The sequence below is a fragment of the Pleurodeles waltl genome, chromosome 2_2 (genome assembly GCF_031143425.1).
Source record: "Pleurodeles waltl isolate 20211129_DDA chromosome 2_2, aPleWal1.hap1.20221129, whole genome shotgun sequence".
In the NCBI taxonomy this organism is placed as follows: Eukaryota; Metazoa; Chordata; class Amphibia; order Caudata; family Salamandridae; genus Pleurodeles; species Pleurodeles waltl.
In genome coordinates, this window is record NC_090439.1 from 999,940,087 (window position 1) to 999,955,359 (window position 15,273).

Below are 15,273 nucleotides of genomic sequence, written 5' to 3' on the forward strand. Positions count from 1 at the left end.
ATAAACCTTGGACATGCGGATAAGCATAACAGCCCCCACCAAGCTGTTGGCTGGGAACATGAACAGCAGAAACCGCAACTCTCAAAAACCTCTCCTACTCAGCTTCCCCTCTGATCAGGTCTTTTACAACAGCACAAAATCAAATGTAGAAACCTTCTTAACCCAAATATCATCCTGAATCTTTGAGTCATACCCTGCAATATTCCACCAAATAAGCCTTCCCAGGACATAAATTGAAAATAGTATTAGAATTGTCCCCAGTTGTAATACCAGGGAGAGGCACATCATATGGAAGAGTACTAGAAGGTCTTGGAAGTCAATCATTAGCGTCCAAGCTGGATAGGGCAGAAGATCTGTTATCAAGACTGGTTATAGGCTGGTCACTACGAGGGCAAGAAGCCACACAGCTTTGCAAAATGTCCTGCTAGTACAAATGCTTATAAAAAAAACCAAGGGGACTGAGCTAATTATATCAGCAGTGGAACAACAGGTGGAAATTAGGCATTGGGCCATCCTTGGATGCCGACAGTTTCTTAACAATATAATCCTATTACATATTCTTTGTAAACGGCCCACCCACCCAATCCTTCTGACAAACAAAGTGGCACATTTAAGAAATGTGGCGCTGCACCCAGTGCAGCGCCACTTTTCTTGCGCCCCTTAGAGCCCCCCAACTGCCACCATGTGTGGGCTGTATTTAAAATAGTGCACACCATGGCGCAGGGTAGGGGGCAATAGCGTACAAATTTGCTGAGCAGGTGTTAGAAATACCAAAAAAATGGTGCAAAGAAATCGTTTAGCAGGCATAATGTTGTGCAAGGGGCTACAAAGTGGCACAATGCATGCATTGCACCACTTTGTATATCTGGTGCCGCGATTTTGGCCTCATTGGTCCACATTAGCGTAAAAATGCCACTAATGTGGTGCAAGTAGGCGCACAAAATGTCCTCAAATTCTCTGGTGTAAAAAACACAGATTTTGCCCAACCAATAATCAACCTTGTTTTTTAGCTGAGCTGTAGACTCCTGTACCCCTGGTAATTACGAGGGCACATTTGTGAGGATAACAACATAAGGGGCACAGTCAGGTGGACAATTTAATCAAGAACAGGGTTCTGAGTGGGTGTTTACATACATGGTTGTTAGATGGCCAACATGCTTTACCCCAACAGGGACAGGGTTATTAGAATTCTCATTTGGCAGAACCCAGAAATAGGGTGTTGGAATACCCCAGGGACAGGTCTAACTGCATCAACATGGATCATCTGCCTAGGCTGAACTTCCTTAGAGGCTTGAGCAGTGGGCAACAAAACCTCCTTTACAGAGGAAATTCCTGAAGAACCATTATCACATGAATATTTGGGCCATGTCCTTGACATTGACAGTCCCCCAGTCTGGCTGCCATCACAGCAACTGTTGCTGCCGAGGAACAAAGATTTTCTTTCAGAGGGGCCAGACATGATTCCACCCGAGCCCTAATCTGACCTAAAAGTTCATCCGTATACAGCACATAATCCTACTCTTGAAGTGAAGCATGATGCGGGCGGAGAGGAGCAGCCAGAGTGTCATTAGTTAGCTCAGAGGTGACACTCAGCTGACTTTTTACAGCTTCTTTTCATCTGTTCTTTCCTTTTTTGCAGTGGGTTTCCCAAACCGGAAGGCATATTGGGAGAATTAAGAGGACCATGCACACAGCACTCAGACTCCACACCTAACTTGGAGTTGACATTTTCAGTCAAGGGGAATCAGAGCTACCACCCAAGGTTAAAATAGCAGCAGTCCCTCCAGAATCCTCCTTGCAGGGGTTATCAACACCAATACAATTGATGAGGGCTCTTTGATGATTATTAAGCTCAAGGGAGAGCCTACCCTCAACCAAAACAATCTCCTTAGAAACTACCCCTACAGCTCTGGCCGAAAAGGAGTCAAGAGTTGTGCTGGGAGGCTACCTGATTGCCCCCGGCTGATCCCTATTACACTGCTGCTTTCTTTTTCCCATCCAGACCACCCAAAAGGGACAAAGTTCTGGCAATACAACAGCCCCACGGGTCTAAGAGATACAGATTTATCGAGGTATATGAGGTAGAAGTTCACTCACCCAGGGGCCCGGTCCAAAGATGAACAAACCAAGAGGGGGCCCAGCCACAGACAGCTGTGGACAGGCACAGGCGGGCCCGTTCTTGGCACGATCGTCACCCAGGCTGTGTCAGGGGGCCACCCTGTGCATGTCCTGCGCAACAGGAGAGCGCATCTGGTTAAATAGGTAGGCACCTCCTGGTGTCTGCATGCATCTGATGGCAGGCTGTGGGCTGCTGGTAAATGAAGTCCTCTGTGCCCAACCCCTCTCTGCAGGCAAGTGCCCCATGCTGCGGGAGAGCGCAGATAATTAAGTAGGCAGCACCTCCTGCCATCTGCACGCACCCGATGACGGGCTATGGGCTGCTGGTAATTAAAGTCCCCAACGTCCAGCCCCTGCCTGCAGGCAAGTGTCCCGCACTGTGGGAGAGTGCAGCTGATTAAGTAGGCAGGCGCCTCCTGAGACCTGCATGCACCTGATGACAGGATGTGGGCTGCTGGTAAATGAAGTCCTCTGCACCCAACCCCTCTCTGCAGTTAGGTGTCCATCTCATCTCATCAAACTGTGACTTCACACTACACCAAGACAAAGTACTTCCTTTCAAAAACTCCTCTTTGGAGGCTGCAATACGTTCACTCACATGCATTTGCACAAACTAGAAGTTCAAATAGACACAATACTAGCTAAAGCATCAGTATAGCAAACACGGCCAGAAAATCGACAACATCGATAAAAGGGTTACAACTAACGAATGCTCAGAGATTGTGGAAAATATATCTATGCTTACCAGAAGTAAGTCTTAAAAAATAATAAATCACCCAGGAGCTACAACTGCAGAAACAATGAGGGTGAACAGGGCAGAGAAGATAAGTCTTACAATACAAACAGAAGCCCAAATTGCAAAATTGTCCCAACATCTTCCATTAAGTTCTAAGGAAGGAGGTTCAGAAACAAAGCTTGTGACAACCCCACTGACATAACCCATAATATGGAAACCCAAATTGACTCAACACAAGATTTTAAGTCTGTAGTAAGCAAGGAGGGCACAGCAACCCAGAGAATCAAACCATTAACGGGGTGTGCACAAGAAAAAACAATAAAAAAATGCCAAAAAATAAACAAAATGCACAACTGAGAAAGAGCCTTGCCATGGGGTCTTGTTTTGCCCTGGTCACCCCCAAACGTTTGTGACAGATACTGGTGGTTACTGACTGTTGGCTGTGCCCTGGGGGTACTGCTTACCAGTCCCAGGGCCAGTGCTCTGTGTAAAGTAGATATGCAAATTAGGCTAATTATAATTGGCACTATTAACCTACCTATAAATCCCTAGAATATGGTAGGGCATGTAGGTTGAGGGGCCCGAGTATAGGTAGTGCACCCATAGATGCACTGCTGAGGTGCCCGGAGGCATTTTAAAGGCAGGCCTGCGTTGCTGGCTGCTTTTAAACTAAAATTACATGCAAATTCGACTCTGGAACTAAAAGTACTTCCAAAGTCTTAAACTACCTTATTTTGTACATATAAGTCACTCCTAAGGTGTACCCTATGTGCCCCTAGGGTTGGGTGCCATGTAACTATAAGCAGGGACCCAATAAAATAGTTTTATTAGCCCTGGTGAGATAAAACTGCCAAATTAGTTTTCCCCTCATTGTAGTGAATGGCCTCCATAGGCTAGAATGGGGAGACTTTATTTTAATTTTTAAAGTCCTCTTAAGTGTAAGATCCCTCAAGTTTGGTATCAAATTAATTGTTATAATAAATCCAACAACTTTCAACCATTGGATTTAATATAGCTTGTTCAGATAAAGAGTTCTAAACTCTACCTAAAGAATTGCCAACTTCAGCCCTCTAGTGCCCTTCTCTGATTGGCCAGCCTCTGGCAGTCAAGCCAGGATACCTTGATGAGGTGTGAAGTGCTGGGCAGGTTTGTGCAGCTTACACACTTTGGGGCCATGCAGGATGCTTTGGTGAGGTTAGCATTGTTTTTAGCTTAGGATGTGGAGGTGCATTGTGGGTGTTGTAGGCCATTGTGTTTCCTTGCAGGGGTGGGTGGCTGTGCACAGGGGGAGGGATGTGGGCCTTTTAGTGGGTTTGTGGGCATGCAGGGGGAGTGGGGTAAATGCTTGTGGGCTGGGTGGGGTAGTGGTCCTGGTGGGTGTTGCAGGGGTGGGGTGGTGCATGCATTATAGGTGTGATGGATATGGGGTAATTGTAGATGACTTACCCGATTCCATTCCTCCAGTGAGGCCCTCAGGGTGCAGGATGGCCAGTATCTTTTCCTCCCAGTCAGTGTGGTCGGGTGGTGTTGGTGGAGGTCCTCCCCCAGTCTTCTGGACTGCAATGTGGTGCCTAGATGCAATGGCCCTGAACTTCCCCCACAGGTCGTTCCATCTCTTGCGGATGTAGTCCCTGGTGCGTGGATGGTGTCCCACTGCATTGACCCTGTTGACTATTGTCTGCCATAGCTCCATCTTCCCGGTGATGGATGTTTGCTGCACCTGTGCCCCGAAAAGTTGTGGTTCGATCTTCAGGATCTCGTCCACCATGGTCCTTAGCTTCCTCTCTGTGAAGCGTGGGTGTTTGGGGGGTGCCATGGTGAGTGTTGTGAACGGTGTCTTGTGTGGATCTAGGTGAGGGTGCTCTTTTGTTGTTGGATGTGAGTATCGTGGGTTGTGGCGTGCGGTGTCTGCTTCTGGTGTTCTCTGTCTTAGTTGGCCTACTTTCATTGCAAAGGATTGTGGGGTGTGTCTGTGAGTGTTTTATAGTGTTGTGGATGTGTGTCAGGTGTGTGGGTTTCTAAATTATCCAATGTGTGCACTTCTTACTGTTGAGTCCACTTGCCGTACGTGGCGGTCTGCACAGCCAGAGGTCGTTTGGCTTCCACTGACCACTGGGTGATTTGTGCATCATTATTTGGAGGGCTGGGTGTTGTTGTGCTCGTCGGTGGTGGGGTGGGAGGTCCAGCATTTCCGCTGACAAGGTCCTGGCGGTGACTGGTGGAAGGGTGATTTTTGTCAGATTTTTTAATCATTATATGGTGGGTTTCTGTTCATCGCCACAACAGCGGTCAACGGTGTTTACAGCCAGGTTCATAATGAGGACCTAAGACTGGATTCGGGGCCTCATTACGAGATTGGCAGTCAGACCACCAGACCGTCATCTTGGCAGTCACAAAAAGAATGCCATGTTGGCGGTCTCACAGACTGCCCTAATATGAGTTACACAAGCAGGACCCACCAACCGCCACCAGAAAATACAAACCGCCAACGACGCAGAGGCCCTGAATTAGACGGTTCGAACTCCAGCACCGACAGCCCAACAACCAACCACTGACTGTATTACAAGTTCAAAGTTGCAGTGGCGGGCAGCCATGGCCATCAGCCAAGGGCAGTCCAAACCACAGCGGAGCACGGTCAGCAAAGAATAGACAACTGCTTATTAGGTGGATTTGAAAACAACACAGCTGACACACAATGTCACACATGACACACCTGCAAATCACACTATACAACACACCCCTTCACACACCATAATCCTCTGCATTTGCACAGCAAAACACGGCAGGACAGAACTACCTTTTTCCAAACTGCACAGGCACTAGGCACCATCATTCTTTCTTTTCACCATCCCATACACACACTTTTGTCCAGTCACACCCTTGAGCACAACCACACTTTAGTACGTCACTGTCACCATAATATATATTTTATTTGTTTCATTTTTTACAACCATGGCATGTATTAAAAAATCCCTGTTTCACTGATGAAGAGTTAAGAGTCTTGGTGGATCCCAAGTATTGAACATTACTCTCAGTAGGAAAATGGAAACGTGGATCAGAATCATCGATAGAGTGAATGCTGTAGGCACCACCCTGCATATAAGGGAGGACAACAGGAAGAGGTGGAATGACTTCAGGGGCAAGATCCATTCCCTGGTCTCCGGGCACCAGATGCAGGCCAAGAAGACTGGTGGGGGCACTCCCACTCCCCCATTATAACTCCATCCCTGGGAGGAAAAAGCTTGGCGATCCTGCATCCTGGGGGCTTGACAGGAATACCTGTGGGAGTGGAGTCTGCTAAGTAACAACACTAAAAATTTACCCAAAATGTTATGTCATGCATGCTCACTGCTCACATTGTGTCACCTTCAATGTAACTACACTCACCAGCCCAGTGTCCTCTCCTGCAAATACCCTTGTTTGCTTACTCCCATTTCAATTGGACTCACGTAGGAGGCTAACATGTGTATAGTCTATATAGTACAGTAACCAACATGACTACAACATACTGCAAGCACTGTTACTGTCACTTCACTCAGCCAGCCCAGTATCCTCTACTGCAAATACCCTTGTTTGTCAACTCCCAATTGAAGTGTACTCACCTGGGAGGATAACATTAGTATACTGTGACTAACATGACTGCTAAGGCCAGGAGGCTCTGTTACTGTTACTCCACTTAGCCAGTCCAGTTTCCTCTTCTCCAAATACCATTGTTTGTCAACTCCCAATTGAAGTGGGCTCACCTGAGAGGATAACATTTGTATAGTCTATAAAGTACGGAGACAGTCATGACTACAACTCCCAGCAAGCATTGTTTCTGTACCACCGAACACCAGAAGAGTGCTCACTAGCTCAAATACATCTGTTACTGAACTCTTAAGTGGAGTGTGCAAACTAAGAAGCAACTTTGTTCAAGAGTGTGTACTAGAGTGAGTGACATGACTGTAACTCACAGCAGGGCCTGCATCTGTAACTACATACACAAGCACTGTGTTTTCTTCTCAAAGGGCCACTGTTTGTCAATTCCCAACTAAAGCTTACTCACCTGGGGGGACAACATTTTCCAAGTATTGGGGAGTAGTGAGAGTGACAGGACTTCAGCTCACAGCAGGCACTGTTCTTCTAACTCCAAACACCGATCCAGTGTTCTCCCCTAAAAGGACTCCAGTGTTTCAACTCTCTATTGAAGTGTACTCACCTGGGAGGATACCATTTGTACAGTGTGTGTAGTTGAGGGAGTTACATGACTGACAATGCCAGGAGGCCCAGTTTCTAGAAAACCAAACACTAAAACAGTGTTCTTTGTCCAAGGACCCTGTGTCTTAACTCTCAATTGAAGTGTACTCACCTGGAAAGATACCATTTCTACATGGTGTGTGTTGCAGGGGTAGTTACATGACTGCTAATGCCAGTAGGCCCTGTTTCTAGAACACCAACACAGTGTTCTCTTGTACAAGGACCCCTGTGGCCTAACTCTCAATTAAAGTGTACTCACTTGGGAGGATACCACTTGTACAGTGTGTGTAGTACAGGTAGTCACATGACTGCAACTCACAGGAGGCTCGCTTACTGTCACTCCAAACACCAGTCCAGAGTCCTTGTCTCTAAAGACTCTTGTTTGGGAAATCACAATGGAAGTGTACTCACCTGGGTGGATGACATTTCTCAAATGTATGAAGTAGAGTGAGTGACATGACTGCTAAGGACAGGAGGCTCTGCCTCTCCAACTCAAAACACAAGCCTAGTGTACACCTGTCCAAATACCCCTGTTTGGTAACTCACAATGGAAGTGTACTCACCTGGGAGGAACATATTTGTCTAGTGTTGGGAACTAGTTGGAGTGACCTGAATGTCAAGCCCAATAGGCTCTGTTTTGCAAACTCCAATCACCAGCCAAGTGTACACTTCCCCAATGCATCTGTTAATGAACTGTCAAAGGAAGTTTATTCACCTAGGAGAATCAGGTTTTCTAGTGTTGGGAGCTAGGGGAGTGACCTGAATGCAACTTCCAGGAGGCACTGTTTAAGTGACTCCAGATAGCAGAATTGTGATCATGTGTCCAAAAATCCTAGTCTGATCTCTCTCAAATAATATTAACTCACCTGGGAGGGACAAGGATACAGATCATGCTCAACTCAGAGATGTGTCTGGCCATCTAGCTCTATCTTAAACTGGTAAGCCAAGATGAAACTATTGAGGACAGGAAGGTCAGCTCACACAGTGTGCAACATAAAGGATCAAGAAGGCCTCAAGATGCATCACCAAAATGGTACTGGCTGCAGACACATTTACAGTGCACTGACCACATGATGATTCCAATCACATATACAACAAACTCCAGGGTCAGCCTGCATAACATTCAACTAGGCCTCAAAATGGCCAAAACCACATTCTGCCCAGCCACTGTTTTGCCTGCACTGCTGGCAAGATGGAAATCTCTGCCCATCCTCCCAAGTGCAAATTAACTGCTATATTCAGCAGCTGCTGGACTTAATGGAATTGGCATGCTTCACAAATGTCAGCTCAACACAATACTATGGGTAACTGTCACAATAGGATCACCTGCAAATCAACTACATACTCTGGCTTTGTAAAATGTCACTGTAGACACTTGGAGGTAGATGTCACAATACCACAATACCACCAGTAACATTGTACCTTTCACATCACCAGGTTGAGCTGCCGCTGGCCAGAGAGAGGCCACAGACGAGAATGCCACTATCACCTGTATGAAGCCATCAGTGATGAGGACACTCCTGAACGTGTGGACGTGGAGGATGTTCTGGCCCACCTGGACAGCCTGGTCAAACCCCTACTGTGAGTCTTACTCTGTCGACATAAAGATCTCCCAGCCCTGTTGCCTTGACCCCACAGACAGTCGTTCACACCCCAACCTGTGTCCCTAGTACAGTGGCAACCATCTTGTGCTCTCTAGTCCAGGATCCTGAGTCGCAGCACAACACCTCGGACAATGATGGTTTGGATATGTTGAGAGGTAGCGGGGGCACCCTGTGGCAAGGGCACAGGCCCATGAGGATAAGGTGCGTGGGAAGGATGATGTGGGCCACCGGTGTGAGGACGCTGGGGATGCTCCTGACCAGGACTCCATCAGCAAAGTCTTGGGGTCCATCATGAGTCCCAAGATGTGATGGGTCAGGTAGTAAACAAACTCTGGGAGATCTAGCAGGTGCAAAGGGACATCTACGGGGATATGCTTCAACAGTGGGAGGCCACCAACACCAACCTGGCCTCCTTAACTGGGGCGTTGAGGGGCATTAGCAGTACCCTGATGAGGGATTGGTAGCAACACTATACCGCTTCCTTTGGCACAGCGAAACCAGTCCCTTCTTCATTGGTGCCAGCCACTGGAAGGGAGGGCTGGTCAGGGGATGAACCTGCTTCTTTAGCAACAGCCACCCCCCATGCAAGCTGGGATGTCCAACTAAGAATTCAGGAGGTGCAGATGGCCAGACACCCACCACTGCCAGCAAGTGACCTGTTCCTGAAGGAACTCCTTTGTGTGCCACATTTTTACTCTGTTGACTGTCCTTCATCCACCTTCCATTTCCTATGGAAGTAGTACACTGGATATTTGACTCACAATGCTGTGGCATCTCCAACAATGATTTCATCCACCATGACTGAACCCTTCAATATTCTATTCTGTCATATCCCTTATTTTTATTCTATGCACAAATTCACAATACCACTTATCCCAAAGTTTGTGGCTGCTGCTTCTGTTTCAATTTTTGCTATGTAGAGATGTAAGACCATGTGAATCAAATGATGACGGCACAAGGTATTAGTGCAAGGAGAGATGTGCTACAGGTACAGTGTCCTGCTAAGGATTATAACCAACACCCTCAAACACATTGCTACAACTGTTACACCAAACATTTTATTTCACTAAACAGCACATAGGCTGTTGAAATGTATTGACTGTCATGGACAAGAATGGCTGACTCATTTTGTGCCAAGGTAGATATAAAGAGGGACAGTCCTCCAGACCACAGAAGGAAGGGCCTTGTCAAACATTATCCTATAGAATAGGCAAACAGAGAAGTCAATGGTGTCACCAGCTTCAGCCTTATCACATTCCAAAACCAAGTAATCACATATCCCAAGATACAGACAGAGGGAAGTACATCAGTCCCTGATCACAGGTCCATCATAATCCAATGACCATGCATCTGGTGGTATGATACAAACATATGTCAGTGTTGTGGCATAGCCACTGTGGCCTGCAAAGATGAAACATACCAACAGCTGCATATAGGTTATATAATAAGAGTGTTTAGATTACATGAAAGGTGAGTGGCTGGCTTACACTTGCTGACAACAGATTTTCTTGGCCACATGATCACACACCTGAGGCAATGGACCCACCATAGCACACTAAACAAGTACAATGTGGACTTTAGTCCTTCCACCCGCACACTGTCCAAGCTGGCTTGGCACCCGTCTCATACACCCCAAATTTGTGACCCATGTTACTTGGAACAATTCATGTCCACTTCCTATGTTGAAACAGCATCAAATAACTGCCAATGTCTCAACTCTGAAATGCCCATTTGAGGATGTCAGGGTGAAGGTACCTTTACAACAACAAAACATGGAGCATACCTTTGAAAACATGCCTATTACACATGTCACATAGCAAGCATCTGGAAATGAATTGACATTGCAATGAAACTGACACAAACAAAACAACTACATCAAGTTGGGATATGTCAGAGGCTACCTCTTTAATCAAATTTTGGCTGACTATTGCTGAGCATTAGCTCCCACGTGTTATGTCAAGACACTCGACTCCACACATTCTGAAAACTACAGTCCGTCCTGCAGCCATCATCATTACATCACATGACATACTTACATTCAAGAAAAGTAGCAATTGATGAGATCTTTCCTCAAGTCAGCTCCTTCCTCTTCACCACTGTCATCCTCACTTGGCATTTCAGGAGGCCCAGTGGCACTGCAGGCTTCCCCTTCTTTGGGATGTATGCGATGTTCCTCAGGGTAATGATGTTGAGCGTGCAGCAGGCCACAATGATTACACACAATTTCCCGGGTGAGTGGCGGAGGGCTCCGCTGGTCCGGTCCAGACACCTAAATCTGGCCTTTAGGAGCCCAAAAGCCCACTCCACTACCGCCTTGTTCTTACATGGGTCTCATTGAAGCAAACTTCCCCTGGCGTAGTTGGATTCTTCAGCAGCGTCAACAACCAAGGAAGGATTGGATATGCTGAGTCTCCTCTTAATGAAATGAGTTCTGACATTAGTCATTGTGTCCACAGCAACATACATGATGCATGTCAAGGTTAACATATTACACAACTATTTAGAAGGGATGAACATGGCAAACAGTACACATCACTGCTGCTAACGACACAAGGGTCACATGTTACCACCTTGGTTTGCCACACATGTGTACACATCATGTATCTGGACCTAAATCCAAAATGTGCATCACAAATGTCTCTCAGAATGTGGCATGATGTCACCAGCACAAAAATGACCTTTAACGGGGTGGACTGTGCCCCACTGGAAACTTCCATCTGTGTCCTGCAACATGCAACAATGGTGTTTGAGTAGTAGGAACTACATTGCAAGACAAAACTAGCAGAATTATTTGCAAAATGCAACATTTTCTGATGTGTGACGCAGTGTTAATAACCCAACGACAACATAGCAGATGTGACCGCCATGTTCTGCAAAATCCCACACTTGACTCCTGCCAGCAACACATACACTAAAGAGCTGCTGTGAACCACCTCTGAGAGCAATCATGCCAAGACCAGCAGGTGATAGGGCCCTTGCCTTCTCATCAAAGGAGTTAGAGAGGCAGGTGACTGAGGTCCTAACCCTGAATGGACAGCTCTATGGTGCACCGGAGGAGCATGTAATTTCCTTATGTGCACAGTTTTCTCTACAGTTCTTCATCCTTTCCCTCCTCACAGGATAGAATGTGCCCATGTGCGTCAGATCGAATACTTATGTGACTGTCGGTACGGTCTGTGTGGCAATGGTAAAGTCAATGTGCATGTATTGGTAACCAGTGCCACATGTTGAGTTCATTCATATTGTGGTGTGTGTTCATTGTGTTCCCTGATCCAACATGATCGGGATGCACATAACTAGGTGGGGTGATATTACAACCATCCACTGACATCTCTTTCCTCATGAATGTTGTATATGTGAAACAACATGTATGTGCATGACAGCATGAGCTTAATATCCATCTTGTATGTGTCAGTTGTGAGAAATGTGAGCTATGTATATGTTGCCACAGAGAATTCTTCGCACATCTGCCCTTGCTAGACTGTTGGTGGTAAGGCAGGTCATCTCTCTCTCTGCCCTCCAGGTTGCCACTCACCACATGCCAATTTGCTGTTGACTACATGATGTACTGTTATGCATGGAGGTGATGGGAATATAGGGGGTCATTACAACGTCAGCGGTCTTTTAACAAGACCGCCGAGGGACCGCCGTGCGGAAGACCGCCAGTTGTGGCGGTTTGCCGCTCGTCGTATTATGACTGTTGGCTGCTCTCCGTCCTTTTTACGACGGAGAGCCGCCAACAGCCATACTGGCGGGCGGCGGGGAAGTGGAGGTTGCTCCACCTCCACCGCCACGCCAACAGAACACCGCCCACCGAATCACGTCCTGTGACTCGGCGTGGCGGTGTTCTGTTGGCGGTGTGGTGTCGGCGGAGCAGCCCCCATGGCTCCCGTCCCCTCCCAGAGGATCGACGGACAAGGTAAGTCGATCGTCCGTTAGGGGAGGGGAGTGGGGGGTATTGTGTGTTGTGTGGGTGCATGGGGTGTGCGTCTGTGTATGTAGAGGGGGTGTGTGAGTGCGTGTATGCTTGCACGTGTGTTGCGTGTGTTGGGAATGAGTGCGTGTATGTCTGTACAGTATGTATGTCTGTATGGATGTGTGCGTATATGTCTGTATATGGGTGTGCATGTCTGACTGAGTTTGTGGATGTAGACATGTATGTTGGTGTATGTGCGTGTATGTGTGTTGGTGGTGCCTGCGTGCGTGTTGTGTGTGTGTGAGTTATGTGATGTTGGGTGTCGGGGTGGGGAGGGGGGCCCTGCCACCTTTGGGGGGTGGCAGGGGTGGTGGGGGGTGTAGGGGAGGGAGTCAGGGTGGGGGTGGGGTGGCGGAGACCCCTATCAGTGCCAGAGAAGGAATTCCCTGGCACTGATAGTGCTTACCGCCATGGATTTCATGGCGGTTCCTACCGCTGCAAATCCACGGTGGTAAGCTGGGTCGAAATACCGGCGGCGGTATTGTGACGGCCGCCGGGCTGGAGACCCAGGTCTCCAGCCCAGCGGTCGTCTCCGCCCCGGCGGGCGGAACGGTAAAGGGGCGGATGACCATGGCGGTAACCGCCATGGTCATGATACTAAAGAAAAGACCGCCAGCCTGTTGGTGGTCTTACCGCCGCTTTAACACCGTCCGCCAGGGTTGTAATGACCCCCATAGTGTCATGTAGGTTCTGTCTGTTCCGCCTGCAGAGACCAGGGCTTGTCACATGTATCTCACAGTATGGATCATAGTCTAGGCTGTGGTAGAGTTACTGTGGCTATGCAACTGTGGCACTGTGCCCACTTCCTGTACACCAACAGATCCTGCCATGTGGCCAATATGAGACTCTGTTGTAGTATGCTGCCCAGAATTACTCATTCCCTTGATCAGATTGGGAATGGGTGCAGGGGTGACTTACTGATCTCTGACAGATGTTCACTTAGCATTATAGTCAATGTGTGTCTCTGACTCTTGACAGTTCCCTTATTCCCACAGCTCTATGTCACCTTCATACAGGTCATATTTGTCTGGTGCAGGCTCATTGCATAACCAACATTTCCACAGTGCAGACAGTGTGTTGATTCCTGGGAGACCATGATATGTGACACAGTAGCTTGGTCACATATCAGAAATGGGTTAATGCATGCCTTTGTTTGTTGGATGCCATCTTTGTAGGATGGACACATATGTCCAAAAGCGTGTTCTGTGGTACAGATACATACAGAAGAACCCCAGCCCCTGAAGTGGCATGAGTCTTCATTTGTTAGGCCACATGTCCACACATGGATAGGGTACACAGTCTCTGTACCCATCATGTCAGGCCTTTCATTGTTACCCATGTGTGATGTTCGAGTTTGTACTCTGCCAGTAGCTTGTAAGGACTGTATACAGAGAGTTATTCTCACAGAGTGTAAATGTGTTGGTCCATTCATGCCTAAGGAGTCTACCTTGCAAAAGCCACTGAGGTGTGAGGTGTCTCATAGTGGCTCATATCTCACTCAGGTTGCTAAGACATGTCCCACAAGATGGGATTAAGCCTGCCTAGTCATTGTATGTCCCAAGCAGGTCTGCAGACTGGGAAATGTATGTCTGTAGTCTGTCCCTATACCTATTGGCTTATATGTGTCACACTTGGGGAGTATTGACAAAATGGGGAACTTCTAGCTTGATGTAACTGACATGTATGGGACTTGACCATTTGTGATGAAACGTGTGGTCATGATCTCTTGATTTGTGTTTGCATCAATGCAGGTCAACACCCCTCAAAAGAAAGGGATATGGAGAGTCATTTCCAAGAGGCTGTGGGGGTCCACAGCCGGCAAGGATACACTGCAGAAAAAGATGGAAGGCTGTCCTCCCAACGTGGGCAGGGAGCCCATTGGACCATGACCCCCTAAATTGCCCGCATTCTGGTGGTGGCCTATCCGGAGCCTGCTGGGTGTTTGAGGGCAGGTCAGCAGCCACAAGGGGGTGAGTACAGGGCATATTCCTACCTGTCCCATTGGCAAGAGATTTAGTGAGGTTCTGACTGCTCCCTCTGACTATTATGGATGAGCCATGTATCACACAGTAGAGGAGAAATTGTTTGTGTTGACATGTCATGTGTTCCGTACTGATGTGCCTTGCCTATTGGCCCAGGGACCTTGAACAAAACTGGGTGGAATTCTCACACCACTTGCTCTGAAAGGACCACATATGGCTGTGTTAAGTTATCAATCATATACTGTTTGTTGTTGAAGTGTGTGTATTTTCTATGCAACAGACCACTACTTCTCAATTTTCCAGGCCAAAGGTAAGTAGGTGATGGATCACTGTCCTCAGCCATGTGTCTGTATAAATGTGTACCTCTACATTTGCCACCCAGAAGATTGTTTTTTGCAGTGTATGATGTTTGCAGGTACCTCACTGCAGCCTGTGATGTGAAGGTGTCCAACAGACATGTGACATGGCTTACATTGTTCTTTGTGTGCAGCTACAGATCACTACTTTCTCTTGGTAAGTGGGGAAAGTCAATTGGCAAGAGTTATGTGCCATCATTCCTTGTGCCTACATGTCAGCATTTGTCCCTTTCTCTTTAGAAAACATTTGTTAGCTGCAATTTCA